Below are 12,755 nucleotides of genomic sequence, written 5' to 3' on the forward strand. Positions count from 1 at the left end.
TTGCACCAACATGTATATGGAACATTTCAAGGAAGAAGCCCTCAACTCAGCCCACTTTTTTCTGGTTTATAGACAACATGGTTTATAGGCCACATGGAAGAGAGAAACTGAATGACTTCTTCATACATCTCAGTTCCATACACCAGAACATCAGTTTCATCATGGAAGTTGAAGTGGATGGAGCGCTCTCCTTTCTAGGTGTCCTAGTAAAAAGAAGACCAGATGACATGTTGGGCTATGTGATGTACCAGAAGAACACACACTGCCAACCTGTGCCTACACACGGACAGTTGCCACCACCCGGTGCACCTCTGCACTGGGATGCCCAGAACATTGGTGCATATGGCTCACACCCTCTCTGACAGTGACAGCCTCAATGAAGAACTCTGTTCTGGAAGGACAGCAACTAGAATTAGCAGATTCATAGAGTCCTACAGCCACAGTACAACTAGTGGAAACAGAAGAGGAATCTCTGAAGATGTGGCCATTATTTTTAGTCCTTTGTGACACATTATCAAGAAAGATAGATTGAATTCTCCAGAAATGCCAAGTGAAGACAGGCTTTTGTCCACCAGCTAAAATACAGGCTCTGCTTAATAGTTTCAAAGATGGCCTCAGACTATGGAAATATGAGGCCTATCAGATACCCTTCCAGTGTGGCAATACATAAATAGCTCAGTTGGTTCATGCTGTTGAAGCTTGTTGCTGAGAACACTAATGGCACATGAGATAACAGCAGCATAACAAGTAAGCAGTCACAGAATATTGCCTATTGGAATTACGTGGAGTCGACTAAAACCATACCAATGTTTTGAGAGAAATGTCTTAACTTCTGGAATCCTGTTGCTGAAGAATCTGCTGAGATTTGTGTAAAGGAACTGCTGATCAGTTGTGATAGTGGCTACATCATTAATAAGGCCTGGGAACACCACAATTAGTCAGATTAAGAACAAGAAGGAGATATCCCACAATGAACTGACGTCAAGGGCAGGTGGAGAAACAGCAGAGATACCAGGGCAGCAATGTGTCTGCAGGAGGAGTGCTGGAGGAAATGATGGGCATGGATGGTGGACAGAATGGCAGTCCAGCAGGAGTTGGGTGGAGATTCGATTGCTATGTTGGCTCTGAATCGGTCAGTTCATCAGCACACCTGATGATGGCAGTGTGTTTGCTTGCCAAAATATTGTGTGTATTGGGTACTGACATCCAGTCGATCAGCCTTGAACCAGTTTGTCAAGGTGAAAAGGTTTGTTTGTAATGTTAAAAGACTGTTTAGGTCACCGGAAGCCAGATGTGTGCTGCATTCTATGAAAATGTGGAATATCTTACACAGGGTAAACTATTAAAAGAGTCAAGAAGAGGTGCAAGGACCATCAGCAACACATGAATCTAAAACAGCCAAGCAAATCAGATGTTCTAAAGCTACCAAGCAAATCAGCTGTCACCAACCACTGCCTCAAATATATCATGAAATGAAACATGAGACCAACTTTTTGTATTATGGTGCAAACACCAAATTTCTGTATTATGGTGCAAACACCGAGTTTCTGAGACTGTGTAATTAAGGAGCCCATTATATTAAATATTTGAAAAACCTAATAAACCAGGATGGGGATTTCAATTTACACAATGTTTCAGGTGCAAAATCCAAACTAAACATTTTGTTAGCCATCTAATCAAGCAGAGCTAGGAAACATTGAAAAAAAGAAAAAGTTTGTTTAATTAAATGACACGGTGGCTTCTGAAAAACAAATATGCATCATATGGCATAGATAATACCAGGAGTTGAACATGGTTATATGAGAGTTGGAACTTAAATAGTGACAACTATTTATCCACAACTGATACAAAAGAGTTACATATTTGCACCTGTTACTGTCCTTCAAAGTAGTCACCAACATTGTGTAGAACACATTGCCACCGATATGGAAGGCATAGTATACCGTAAGCAGAGCCTGTTCTGTTGATGGTGCGAATGGAGCATTCTACTGCCTGTTGAATCTCTGGAACAGTTTTGAAGTGAATGCCATGAAGTAGATCCTTCATCTTCAGAATCAAATCAAAGTCACAAGGACAGCCCGGGGAGTATGGTGGGTGGTACAGTACTTCCCAGTCCTATCAACTGAAGAGAGCAGCCACAGCTTGGGCTTTATGTGCCCGCGCATTGTCATGCAAAATGATGGGTGGGTTATGTAGAGCACATATAATAAGCATATATCACAAAACCATACCCCAAAGAATTTAGTCTTTATACATAGATATCATATTCTATTTTTAGTTCATAATTTGATCCAAATTGATTCAACCACATCTACCCCCCCTCCCCCCACCCTGCCATATTTGGGAGAGCTGCAGCTCATCTAACAATATACATAGAAATTGTATTACATTTACTAGTTTCATGAACTTTTTTAAAAACCAGGAGCCCCTGATACCTCTAGGTACTGCCATACTGGTACAACATTTCTACTTCAACGAGTTTGAATAACACTAGGTAGACTTACTTTTGAAGGAGTTTGAAGTGTACTATTGCTGTCCTTGTCTGATGCTCCAAATTTGCTGTCACAAATAGAGCTGACTTTATGTGATTAATTGAGACCACATCTGGCTTTGCATTTCTGTTAATCAGAAATACCTTTTTGTCATGCTGTAGGATCCTGAGAGCGCCAGAATAGTGAGGAGTAAGGGGTAGTCTGACTGTACCATTTGTCTCATGTCTATTAGAGTTTTTGGGAACCAGACTTTGTATAAGCTTTTGTATTTTGTTTAAAAAATATCCCAGATAGCAAGGGAGTAAGTTTAGATGGCAAAAAATCACCAGGCACATTTATTCATGCGTCATAAACCTGCTGCACAGGGGAACATTGTGTGTTCTTCTTAACACTAGTACGCAATCCCAGTAAAACCAAAGGCAATGGCATGACTCAAGATTCTGGACAGAATGCCAATGCTGTCTAAATGTCCAGTGCATATGCTCTATCATCCCATTACTGGAAGGATGGTAGCTTGTAGTATGGCCATGCTTGCAATCACAAATATTCAATAGTTCTGTGAATAATTGGCATTCAACTTGGTGTTACATATCTAAAGTAATGAGCTGTGGGATACCAAAACAGGTGGTGTAATCTTCGCAGTTAAAAAATGACTGTTTTGTTTTTCTTAAGGTCCTAATAAATATAATTCTTATGAGTAAGAAATATAATGAATGAAGTCTACAAATATGTATTAGAAATAAATTTGAATTCTGCCACCTTGTTACACTTTTAGTAATTCAATGCAAAAGTTCTAGAAGAACTCCATGAAGCAAGTAAGGCCCTGTAGTTAGAAAGGATGGATGTTGCATCTGCATATGACCTCCTCTTAGGAATAATGCTTTCAGATACTAAAATTGAGAAATAAGTATTGTGGAAATATCCTGAACAGGAACAGTCTCTGGCCATGGAGTAAATCGGTCAATCACTGTGACCAAAAGTAGTATCTTTTGGGATGGGGGAGGGGGCCAACAGTGTCAACATGCAAATGAGGGAATCTCCCAGAAGGGGTGGGATAATCAGCAATATGAGCAGCTGTATATCTACTAATTTTGCATGTGTGGCATTTGACACATTCCCTCATCCAGCTACGGCATCAGTTCCATGTCAGAGGCTGGACAATTTTGTCAATAATTAAATGCACAATCACTTTACCCCTGGCAAGCCAAAGAGTGAAATGAATCAAAAACAATTCAGGGCCCCTTTTCAGGGATAAATGGACTGATTTTTAGTCCTGTTTCTGGTTGCAGCTGATACTGGAGGAGGAGGTCTGTGTCCTTATCTGTTGCCACATTTACCCAGTCAGTAAAAGTAATTGCCACACAGTTGTGAGGTAAACAATCTGCCACCACATTGTCCTTCCCAGAAATATGTTAAACATCTGTAGAAAATTGTGCTATGAAGTCAACCCGGCATACCTGTCATGGAGAATTTAGCTCCGTGACATTTTTGAAAATGGAAGTTAATGGATTGTGGTCAGTATATAAAGTAAAAGTCAGGCCTTCATGCCAAGGACAAAAATGTTTTACAGCAAGAAAAATGGCCAGCAGCTCTCTATCAACAGCACTCCAAGATTGTTGGTATTTTGACAAATTTTTAGAGAAGAAGGTGAGAAGTTGCCATGCTTGAAAAGTATATTGTTGCAATATAGCACCCACAGTGACTTGATTAGTGTCAACAAAAAGAGCAGTGGGAGCATACACAATGGGGTGAGGCAGAGGAGAAGCCTTAGCAAGGTTTAATTTTAAATCCTCAAAAGCTTTAACTTCTCTATCATTCCAAGAAAGCTTTCTGTTACCAGACATGTTCTTTCCTTTTATGAGGCTTTAGAGAGGCTCTTGTACTTCTGCCAGAATGGGAAGGCATTTGTGATAACAATTTAACATGCTTAAGAAACAGCAGTGGTCTTTGAAAGTCTCAAGGAGAGGCATGTTTTGAATATCAGAAACTGTATCAGGCATACTAGAAATGCCTTTGTTAGACACTGTGTTGCCTAAGAAAAGACCCATCTCCTTCATGAAAATACACTTATCAACATTAATCATGATAACATAGTCCTCCAAACTTCAAAGCACTGCACATAAATGTTTCAAATAGCTCTCATATGTAGCAGAGGAAATTAATATATTGTCAAAATAGCAAAAAACGAATGGAAAACCCTGAAGAAGTTCATGGATGAACCGTTGCCATGTTAGGGCTGCATTATGCAGCCATAAAGGAATAATATTGTGTCATAGGAATCTGCACAAAAGCCTTAGCACAGTCAAGAACTTTAAAAATATGTGCACCCAACAAGTTACTGCTAAAATCAGATATATTACAGATGGGGAACCTACAGGGATTGTACGAGAGTTCAAAGCTGTGTAATCCCCACAGGTTCTCCAGTTTTCATCTTTCTCCTAACCATTTGTAAGGGGCAAGACTAAACATGCTTAGAATGAGAAACAGAACAGTCACTAATCATCCTATCAAACTCTTGCAGCATGCAGCTTTTCTGGAGGAAGGTGACGAGGTCTACTAACCATCGGCAGTCTTGGCAGAGTTTGGATGTGATTGGGATTAGAACAGCAATTCCTCTCCATTGCAAGTGTTGAGTCAGTGGGTGCTGGAATAGCCTTCAGTACAATAACAGCTTGTTGAGGTCATTATCTGCCACCTGGTCAGTCTCAGGTGAGGGAGGGGGAGGGGGGTGACTGGTCTTCAATCTGCACTGCAGCCACTTCATGTAACTGTCATAGTTTCCAGAGTGCCTTCTCCAAATTCATATGCACCTGCTCCACCCAATCTCGCCGAGTTCCTCAGCTTAATCCCTAATTGTGAAGCACTCAATATTGAAACTTGCAGTGCAACACATTTAGAGGAAAGCAGTGTCTTCTTGCAGGATGTACTGTCTCATGGGAGATGCAGTTGGTCCTGAAATCTTCACATGGTCCACACTGCAGACGTTGTGGTAATCTCGACATAATATAGTAGGGAGTTGAGCACATGAAGGTCTTTTAATAAGGCACTAATTCACCAAGTCCGGTACCAGAGAAAAATGATGCAAGAAATCGGCATCAATAGTAGGCCCAGAAATATGAGCAACAATGAAAGTCCAACCAGGCAAAAAATCATTCTGAAAGGCCTTTGTTAATGTTTGTTTATCAATGGTTTTGATAGATGAATTATTAGCTGTCATTAAAGTAGGAATTTTTGTAACCAACCACTTGCAGTTGGAGGAATAACACTAATCTCTGATCCAGTCTCAATTAAGAACACAGCCTGTGATAACTCCTCTTTAATGAACAGTCTTTCAGAAGCAGCAACATCAGTAACAGTGGCACTTGAGGAGTATTGTAGGTGCTGTGACCGAGATTGATGAGCATGCTCATCTACTGGCATTCGTTGTTACATTTGGGTAGGAGCAGGGCTTGGTACATTGTCTTGCTGTTGTGCCAAAATGCTTATGATACAATACCACCTGTGAGTATGTTGAAACTTGTTTCTTGAATGAGCAGTAGACTCAGAATTCTGTCTCTGTAACTTGGTGTTTGGGCATGCAAATTCATTCACCAAACTCCCCTGTCACAAGCCTGCATCTATGGTGCATAGTGTTCATGAGCAATCAAGACCGTCCTCCATAACCTCTTCAATGGCAGCAAAATTGTTTCTGTTGGCACATGCAACAGCGACTGTGTCAGCTTTCTTAGCCAGCTCATCAATAGACAGATTTGTAAAAGCCGATAGATCTGCCCTGACATTTTGTGGGAGCTGGAACATCCAAAAAGTCTTTAACAAAGTGACAGCCAGTAGTTCATTACCCGTGAGAGTGCAATGTGAGCAAAGAATTTGAGACGGGGAATCACACGTAGACAAGGTTCTGGCTTGAAAACGTTCACCCGTGAGAGTGCAATGTGAGCAAAGAATTTGAGACGGGGAATCACACGTAGACAAGGTTCTGGTTTGAAAACGTTCACTGGAGCACTGTCTTGTTAAAAATACAGAAAGGCTGCAGGCGCAGAGTATCATCAGCCTGTTCAATTGGATTAAGATCTAATCATGAAATAGCCAAGGGAAATTGGTCCGAGACTGAAATGAGGGCATGCAACTTAAAAATAGCTTCATCCTGGGTAGGTCATAATTGTGCCCTTGTATGTCAAAAAGCATGCAACTTGATGTTAAAATTTCTATTGGAGTCACTAGGAATTGATGAAACAGTGTTGTTAATGTGGCAGTCAGCAAAGGCCCTATCTTCATGGCCATGTTTGTGATGATATCCATTATGCTGCTCTGAAGGCATAAAAACTGCAGCAAACTCGATCACTATTAGGGTCATCACTTCAGTTATACTACATAATAGCACTGAATAAACACTATTAAATGTACAGAACTTCCTTAATTTTGTATATAGTTTCTTCAGAGCACAGACAATAAGCATACATCCCAAAACAGTATCCCAAAGAACTCAGTCCTTAAACATAGACATCACATTCTATTCTAAGTTCGTAACTCGATTCAAATAAATTCCACCACAATGTGAAGTACTGGAAACCTTTATAAGTTTTAAATTTTTTGTTGTTACCATTGTGATATTTTTACCTTAGGTAATAGTTTACATGGTTTGTAACACACTGACCCTTTTGGCTGGATAGCCTGTCATCTGCAACAACACGATTCTTTAGGAGAATGGGCAAAATTAATAAAAGTCATTTAAACTGTTTGTGTTTTTAGACGTTTTTAATTTATAGAAATTATACTAGGTATTATTAGCATGTCTGTTACCTCTCTGAACAACCTACAGCAGTATCCACCTGTGGTTATGACCAAGTTCTCATCAAATAGAATCTTGTTGTTTGGTCACTGCAAAGCATGTTGCACTACAGCTGATTTTGCCATTTCCTTCCCACAACTGTTCCCTTAATGCTCCTCTATTTACGCATGTTACTTTTTCATTTTTTCCATTTAACCTCCCCATGTTGATTTTCTTTTTTCTTTTGGACATTAAGGGGCCTCTTGTGTCTGGGTACCTTTGTGCAGTACCACAGATGCCCTATCCTAGTTACGCCCTGTCCACATGATGTGATACCCACATCATTTTGAATAATGTAGAAAGTGGGTGTTTCCTTCTCATCACATCAGTTAACACCAGCCACAGGATGAAGGTGTGATTTCCAGTTTCAGGCACCTTTATAGTACCCATATGTTAATGGTATTAATTAAGATTTAGGAACATACCACTCTTATTTAAGTATGAAAACCCATAAATATATTGTAAGTAGAGGAATGCAGCAAAATCATTAACAAATATTACCTTGCATTATGTATCTTTTCAATTGCAACAGTACTAGTTTTGATTTCAGGTTTTGATTTTGTACTTAGTATGCAGAATGCCATAAACTGCGCATTGTTTTATTATGGTTTGTGTATATTGATATGTATAAATGGAAAATAGTTGTTATGTTTTATGTGAAGTCTACAAAAATATACAGGGTGTTTCACAGTTGCTATTACCAGCTTCTAGGAGGGTGTAGCAAGTAATGGTAGAGCTGCACACTACATGTATCAGGAACAATTTCTGCTTCATCTCAGTCATCACATAATATTTTCAACTAACAACAACTATGGCTGTGAGAAACGGGTATGTTTGCAACTAGCAGGGTTGTCTGTGGTGCTCCAAGGATATGCACCAGGGTTTGCGAGCCATCACAGATACACCTTGTGCAATTAACAGCAGTACTACCATGCCGAGCATCTCCTGCAGAGCACACAGGTCAAAGCACATTTCTCCTCTGCGTGCATACCATGAAGTGGTATATCTGAAAGTGATCCAATCATCAAACTGATTTTACATCCATATGGCATGTTTCTGGAATGAATTCCTCATAAAAACTTTATTGACTAACTCAATTACTGATGAAGTCCCCTCTAAAACACTAGAAGCCTGTAATAGAAACTGTGAACACCCTGTATATTCGTATGTCATAATAAAAATTGTTTGAACACTTGAGAGTAAAATTTGCTGTAGAATATACTTTCTAGACCATTTATTCAGCACTTCCTCTCCATAATTTTGTAGATTTCTCTGATAGAGGAAATAAAACATTGTTTCTCAGCAACTTGAAATATCAGTTAAACTTTATTTTTCAGGCTTTTAACTGGAATTTTTCTGAGCTACAGTAGGGAGTCCATGTTAAATTGAAAACTGCTCATTAAACTACCAGATAGGGGTAAGTACCACATTGAGCTATCTAAAATTATGTTTCTCTTGGTTTCCTTAAATCACTTGACAGAAATACCAAAGTTGTTCCTTAATGAAAATTCTGACCCTACCCCTTCTCCACCCTTGTCTGGTCCAGTTGTACATTATACCCCTAATTACCCAAACAGGACATTAAAATGTAACCTCCCTTCAAATGTTCTGTCTGATTTGTTGTTGGGAAATCTAAGATGTTATCTAAAAAAGAATCTTGTGTACCCAGCAACTCATGATAGTTATCAGTAAAGAAGAGACATTTAGTACAATATCACATGACTCTTTATGAATGAAACACAAACACTGGTGCAATATTCTACAATATTGTAGACTATTACACCAGTGTTGATTGTGTTTCATTCATAATGTGTAAAATATTCTGCCAAGAATTGACAGAACAGTCAATGCAACATGACTCTTTCTATCTGTTACTTATACTTAATGTGTACTGCATCCAGTGGTAAATTGGAATCTCTCTGATAGGGTTGTGGCAACCATCCTTTAAAGAACTGGGAATATTACCTGTCCCATGGATATACATCTTAGAGACTGTTTCATTTAAAAATAAGTACCCTCATCTTTTTAAAACAAATAATGACATGCATGATTCACACACCCATGGTGATGATGACATTCACTGACAAATCTGAGACTGAGTAAATGCCATGGCAGTGTGAGGCACGTATGTAACATACTCTATAATAAATTACTTTGCCCAATCAAAAGCAATAAAAACTCTTTCAGGAAGAATGTCACAACATAATGTTCCAACATTTTTTTTAAATTCTTCTGATGAATTTATATTGCCAGTAACTTTAATTCCATCCAAAATGTATTAACCATGAATGTGAAGGTGGTTAAATAATAATAATTCTCATGTTGGCTTTGTTTATTAAAATAAAGGTCACTACTTAGAAACTATTGAAATGTAAATGTATGTATGTCATGTGTATTTCGAAATCTGTGTAGCAAAAAAATTTTATGTTCCATCAGCTATATCTTGCTATAACTTGTACCCCACGTCATGAATATGATTTCATGGATAAATAAATTCACGTGAAATGTCCTCTAAACTTTCTGGAAAGCATTTAGCCACTTTGATGTTTGATACAGATGGCTCAAAGAAACAACTGGTTACTGTTTTTGACCAGTGCCATATTATTTGGCATTCTGAGTCTGAATTTATCTCATTATTCATGATTGGAGATTTTATAAAAGTGGCTACGCAACTACTATTAGCTCTCAAACTGCCTTTAAAACTTACTCTAGTGTTAAAGAAAATTGAGCACACTGAAACAACGGTTCCACATGAGTTGAAAATTATTCATATGTGGACAACAATTCTAGTGTCTTCTACAGGCACCTCTGCTACAATGCAATCTTGTAATAATGCATGGGTTGCATTATAGAAGTACTGGACCTTCTGCCCCCCACCCCACCCCACAGCCAGCAGCAGTGACCTTGTTGACTAACTTCACCCTGCATACACTCCTGTATACCACAGGATATTTATTTTAGCTTGATTCTAGTGCTGCCTGTGAGGGCCACCAACAGGTCACCGTATATGTAGTGTTGATACTGGTGTGCTCATCCTCATCCATTAATTTTCTATGTTGTTCCCAGAAGTGATATTCACAATTCATTCCCTCTGAGTGTCCCATTGATGATTTTCTTCATGATTTTGCAATTTTCTTGCAAGCCATTCTACCTTTGTGCAAGTACAATAGTTGTGGAAGCTGTTGTCGAATGCATTCACATTTTTGCAAACCTTGCATGTTGCCGTAAGTTGTTGAAGATGCCTATGATGTTCATAATGTCTTTGATTGAATATTTATTTGGACTGTTAAGTACCATGTGCATCATCTGATAAACAGAAACCAAACTGAAATATTATAGAATAAAACTCTCAGGCTGCCAGAGGATGGCTATTCAGGAGGCTTTCCTTCAGTTTGATTGGTATGTTGAGACAGATGGAACTATTTGTTTTGGAATCAGTGAAGGACTCATGATTTGTCACAGGTCATGTTACAGTTCTGCAAAGCAATCTGGAAGCTGTTGACACACGTCTTTCTGCAGATTCTCTTGTGCCTTGGTGAAAAGACATAGAACCTGCCTTACAAATATTTATCAATGTCTTAAGCGTTTCTGATAAAACACATGGAAAAGAAGATTCTTAGATGTGTCCCCAACAGTACAAATGTGGGACTTGCTCAGATGTTAACTCTGTCCCATTGCCAGTATCTATGATATCAGGGAGCAGTTACAAAAGTTGTGAGCCACATCATCTCAGGAGAAGATACAATGGCTTCATGACACACTTCCCATCCAAATCAGTGCATGCGTCTAGGCCAAAGGGGTTGTGGCACCATAATGGTAACGGGCTCATACTGCTAAGCTCTTTCCATATGCGATTCGATTTTGCTATCACTAAAATAGAATCACTTGTGTAATTCCTGTTTAGCCTTCTCATAAATGTGTAAGCTAATGGTCTAACATTGCAGAACTTTGGCTTTGCATTAAGCTTCAAGGTTATATGCACCCTATAATCTTTTATGATACTGTATCATCAGTGTAATTTGCTGCATCCAGAATGTTTCTGATTAATTGGTCAAGGTACCTTTGTTACAATCTTGGGGCAGAATTTATTCCAAAAGGTGAAATTTTATGTTTGATGAGGCCACATAGTGTGTTGATGACTATTACCTTCTGGCTTTCCCATCGAGTGGGAGTCGCAGATACACTATGTGATCAAAAGTGTCCGGACACCCCCAAAAACTTACGTTTTTCACATTAGGTGCATTGTGCTGCCACCTACTGCCTGGTACTCCATATCAGCGACCTCAGTAGTCATTAGGCACTCCGCAGAACTCACAGACGAACATGATTAGGTGATCAGGTGTTACTTCTGTCATACATCTGTACACGAGATGTCTACGCTCCTAAGCATCCCTAGGTCCACTGTTTCCAATGTGACAGTGAAGTGTAAACGTGAAGGGATATATACAGCACAAAAGCGTACAGGCCGACCTCATCTGTTGATTTACAGAGACCGCCGACAGTTAAAGAGGGTTGTAATGTGTAATAGGCAGACATCTATTCAGACCATCACACAGGAATTCCAAACTGCATCAGGATCCACTGCAAGTACTATGACAGTTAGGGAGGAGGTGAGAAATTGGATTTCATGGTCGAGTGGCTGCTCATATGCCACACATCACACCAGTAAATGCCAAACGATGCCTCGCTTGGTGTAATAAGCATAAACATTGGCTGACTGAACAGTGGAAAAATGTGTGGAGTGACGAATCATGGTACACAACGTAGTGATCCGATGGCAGGGTGTGAGTATGGCGAATACCCAGTGAATGTCATCTCCCAGTGTGTGTAGTGCCAACAGTAAAATTCGGAGGCATTGGTGTTATGGTGTGCTCCTGTTTTTCATGGAGAGGGCACCCTTTTTTGTTTTGTGTGGCACTATCACAGCACAGGCCTACACTGATGTTTTAAGCACCTTCTTGCTTCCTATGTTGAAGAGCAATTTAAGGATGGCAATTGCATCTTTCAACATGATTGAGCACCCTTTCATAATGTACATCCTGTGGCGGAGTGGTTACATCCCTGTAATGGACTGGCCTGCACAGAGTCCTGATCTAAATCCTATAGAACAAGTTCAGGATGTTTTGGAACACTGACTTAATGCCAGGCCTCATTGACCAACATAGATACCTCTCCTCAGTGCAGCACTCCATGAAAAATGGGCTGCCATTCCCCAAGAAATCTTCCAGCACTTGATTGAACATATGCCTATTAGAGTGGGAGCTATCATCAAGGCTAAGGGTTGGCTAGTGCTGTATTGTTCCAGCATTACCGATGAAGGGTGCCATGAACTTGTAAGTCATTTTCAGCCAGGTGTCCGGATACTTTTGATCACATAGTGTAACATTCTCTCAAATCAATGTGTGAATACTGTTTTCTTTTCTCTAATTTTGCCA

At 39.6% G+C, this 12,755-nt stretch overlaps 1 protein-coding gene across 1 annotated transcript in view; it reads left to right on the top strand.

The window, feature by feature from the left end:
* Positions 1-8,657: 8,657 nt before the first annotated feature.
* The window catches only part of LOC126449166 (CLIP-associating protein 1-like), a 292,116-nt gene continuing 288,018 nt past the window's right edge, over positions 8,658-12,755 (top strand). Inside the window, exon 1 of the mRNA XM_050091012.1 lies at positions 8,658-8,737. The gene's annotated coding sequence lies outside the window, so the exon portion shown is untranslated. The remainder of the gene's footprint in view (positions 8,738-12,755) is intronic.

Source organism: Schistocerca serialis, unplaced genomic scaffold (genome assembly GCF_023864345.2).
Source record: "Schistocerca serialis cubense isolate TAMUIC-IGC-003099 unplaced genomic scaffold, iqSchSeri2.2 HiC_scaffold_710, whole genome shotgun sequence".
Taxonomy (NCBI): Eukaryota; Metazoa; Arthropoda; class Insecta; order Orthoptera; family Acrididae; genus Schistocerca; species Schistocerca serialis.